Source organism: Tupaia chinensis, unplaced genomic scaffold (genome assembly GCF_000334495.1).
Source record: "Tupaia chinensis unplaced genomic scaffold, TupChi_1.0 Scaffold000095_1, whole genome shotgun sequence".
In the NCBI taxonomy this organism is placed as follows: domain Eukaryota; kingdom Metazoa; phylum Chordata; class Mammalia; order Scandentia; family Tupaiidae; genus Tupaia; species Tupaia belangeri.
Window position 1 is genome coordinate 488,241 of NW_006159557.1, and position 4,068 is coordinate 492,308.

The following is a 4,068-nucleotide window of genomic DNA, read 5'->3' on the forward strand; positions in this document are numbered from 1 at the left end:
AAAAAAAAAAAAAAAAAAAAAAAAAAAAAGGAAAAGAAAGAAAGAAAGAAAGGGGCAGAAGAAATAGAAAAATAAAGAAGAAAAGAAAAGAAAGAGAAAGAAAGAAAGAACAAGAAAAAAGAAAAAGGAATAAAAGAAAGAAAGAGAAAAAGAAAGGAAAAGAAACCTCCAGCAGGTAGTCATTAAGGTGTTGGATCCCACATGGCTGACTGCATAGTTTGAGTCTCAGACTGCACAGTTTGAGTGGTTTTTCAAGACTGGAGATGTATATTTATCAGTTTAGTTTCTAAAGAGAAGCCTACAATCTATGTATCTGATGGCTTGAGAAATACGCAGGGCACATATGCATGCATGCCCAAAATCTTGAGAGGAGAATGGATTGCAGTGTGTCCATCCCCCACCCCCCACCAGGGGGTGATTTCTAATTTCCTTCCCTCTCCCATCTCTCTGTCTCTCTGTCTCTCTCTGGCAAGCACACACACTCTATAGCCAAAAAAAAGGAAAGAAAGTAAATTATTTCATACATTTCCAACTCTTAGAAAAGTGAAGTTGTCGAAAGGGTCTGCAACACAGCATTAGTCTCAATATGTCAGTCCTTATCCAATGACTATCTCCACTTATTCCTATTAAATTCTTTCTGAAAGGAACACAAACATGATAATTATTTAAAATACAGAATAAAAGAGAGGCTATGGAATTAAAAATTAGGCTTAGCACTTAGCAGTAACAGTCACCCTGCAAGGTTGGAGGCCATAGGGGGACCACAGTTTTGGATCCCTAGGTAGACCTGAGAATATGTCAGGTGTAGATGACGTGAACCCAGGATCCTGAGGAGCTGAAGGGCTGGAGAGGGAACTATGATGTGAGGAGACCCTGTTGAGGGTACTTCTCCCTCTCTCTCACTTGCATGTGCACACAGGTGCACACATGTGCTCTCTATCGTGAAGCTATGTAGTAAAGGATATATTTTTTGTAAACTTGTGCCAACTCTCTACTAGTGGTTTTCAAGACTGGAGATGTATATTTATCAGTCTAGTTTCTAAGGAGAAGCCTGCAATCTATGTATCTGGAAAAGAAGACTTTTCTGCAAAATTTCTCCTAATTTTCACAGATCTCAATAAGAGAACACGCACTTATTATTTTATATTCTTTCCCCCAGTCTTTCTCTTTCTTATTCATTTTTCTTACCTTAAAAACTCTGCTGTCTCAGGAACCAGCAGTTAGCGTAATGGCTATGTCGCTGGACTCCCACTTAGTCGACCGCGGTTCGTGTCCCAGACCCGATGGCTTAAAACTCACGCCGGGTGCGTGTGCGTGCGTGCCCAAGATCCCGAGAGGAGAATGGAGGAGAAGGGATTGCGGCGTCACCATCCCCCCTGGGGGGTGATTTCTCGCTTTCTGTCTCTATGTCTCTCTCTGTCTGGCGAGCGCACGCGCCCTACAGTGAAAATCTCTCCAAAAAAAAAACTCTGCTGTCTCTGTTATTCTAAACAATTTTTATTAAAGATCCTGCCAGACTTCCCAGGAAATAGACTGAATCCATTTCTGAGTTAATTTGGAGAATTTCACACTCTCTGAAGGAAAGAAAAGCACGAATACAATTTTAATTTCCACTCTACTGAAGTACAGATTCCAAATGTAGAAACAAAATGAACCAGTGCTAGAAAAAATACTAGACTTTAAATAGTCTATACTGTATCTAAAAGGCTTATATTGGTCAAGTTATCAGTTCTAGTCAAAATTTTAAATGTAATAACTTAACTGGTTTGTAACTATAATTCCAGTTTACTTAATGTACGATTGTAGCATTTAAATGATTTCATATAAAGTATTATTATAATAGTGAGATTTGTAACAGTGTTTTCATTTCATGAATTAAACATCACATAAGAGTGAGTAATTGAACAAAGTTAGTATTATGATCATATAAATTTTAGAAACAGGTATAGAAGCTATTAGATCTAGTTATATACTTTTTAATGAATAGATCATTTTTATACAATATCCGACACTTGACCTTGAAATGATAAAGGAGTATGATGGTCCATTTTGGGTGTCAGATTGAGAGGATTGAGAGATGAGTGCCTAGATGATTGGTGAAGCCCTGCTCCTGGGTGTGTCTATGAGAGCGTTACCAGACAAAAACTGCTGTGTCAGTCAGTGGATTGAGAGGAACACCTGCCTTCAGTGTGGATGGACATCATCCAGTCAGTTGGAGATACGGGAGGACAAAGGAAGTAGGGGATTATGTTTCCTCCCTCTGGACTCGACCTTCCAGAGCAGCCTATATGTTCTATTCCTGCTATCTGTACACCTGCTTGCTCCATCTCTACTCTGTGATTTGACCCTGGGTTGCATTTGATTACCTCCAGTGCTTGGCCCCAATCCCCTCTGGATGGACAGACTCTGACTTCTTTAACTTTTGAACACTGAACACATACCAGTGGCTGTTTGAGGTGTTTGGGTCTGCATCCTCCAAGAACACTCAGATCTCTGGCCTCAGATTTGAAGCTGTGTCAGCTTCCCTGCTTCTAAATCTTCCAGCTATTTCTCCAGCTTGCTGACAGCTTGTCATGAGACTTCTCCACCTTGTGATCATATAAGATAATTCTTATAGTAAATCTTCACTTCTTGCATCTGTATTTATCCTGTTGGTTCTGATTCTCTGGAGAATCCTGACTAATATGGATAGCATCTTCTCTAAATCCTCCCTATGTTGCCAATCACTGTGGTCTCTGTGACATTGTTACCTACTTATTCTGTCACACAATACTCCCTCTGCAATTCTCTCTGATTGCAATTATATTCTTCTGCTTTTGAGATCTTCCAGTTACTAATTAGATTAACTAATTCCTTTAAATTGCTCAAAACGGGCTTTAATACAAAATGAAAATTTAGTAAATGTCACCTCTTGTTCTCATCATTACTGCCTATGACCTATTGGCCTGCCTCATTTAAAGTTTTGTAAAAATGTGATTTTTTAAATTTGGATTATTCTAGAGGTGAGCTTTTAGTTTTCATTTCATTCTTAGTATTTTACTTTATTTTCATGAAAAGAAATACAGACAAAAAAATCTCAGAAAAAAATTATATTATTGAGTTAGGCATTCAGTCCGGTTGTTTGGAAATTATGGAACAATGTTATGTTCTTTTTAAATTAATGTGCAAAATGATAAATGTATTCATGTGTATATTCTTTCCCTTTACATTGGTGGATGCATAGAGAAAGTTTTTGAAAAGAGAATAGACACTGGATTGTTAATAGTGACTATCTCCAGGGTTGGGATTAGAGTAGACTTATCTTTACTTTTTAACCAATTAGTTCTATTAAATTATTAATGTTATAGTAGTTTAGGATTTTTTACAGTCATGAGAACAATTAAAATGTTAAAAGATACTTAATTATCTTTCTAATTTAGACACCATAGCTATGGTGTGTATGTGTTTTATTATACAAATGTATACACCAACATTAGAGAACCCAATGCCATGTAATAATGACATAGATTACTGGAAGAATGGAAAATGCTGTCTCTCTTGCTGTGGCTCTTAAGGCTTGTTCCGCATCTGTTGTCTTTTTTTTTTTTTCATGTCTTTAAAATTCTTGATTTCATTTTATTTATTTATTTTTAATTTTTATTTACATTTTTTAATACATTCAATTACATTATTTAGCTTACAAGGTGATCATTTCAATGTATGAACATTTCTCCTCGGTTGAGTTGATCAACATAACAACACTACCTCTCTGTCTCAACAATGCTGTTGTCTTGCGACTCCCACACACTTGGCCTGGAACACTTGGCCTAGTCATTTTTACCCACTTCTACCCCAATGGACTTTGTGTTTGGAAGTAGAAAGTGGTGCTAGATCTTTGAGGTGTCTCCATGGACTTGGCTAACTCTCTTGGTTCTCAGATGTCTATGGGACTCCCCATCCCTAGATCTAGCCTTATGACTGGAGCCCAATCCCTGACCTTATCCATTCTGCATGGATAGTCTGGAAGCATGGGTAAATTCTCAGAGAAAAAGAGAGATTAAAAGAGGATAACATCCTTGTACTTTATGT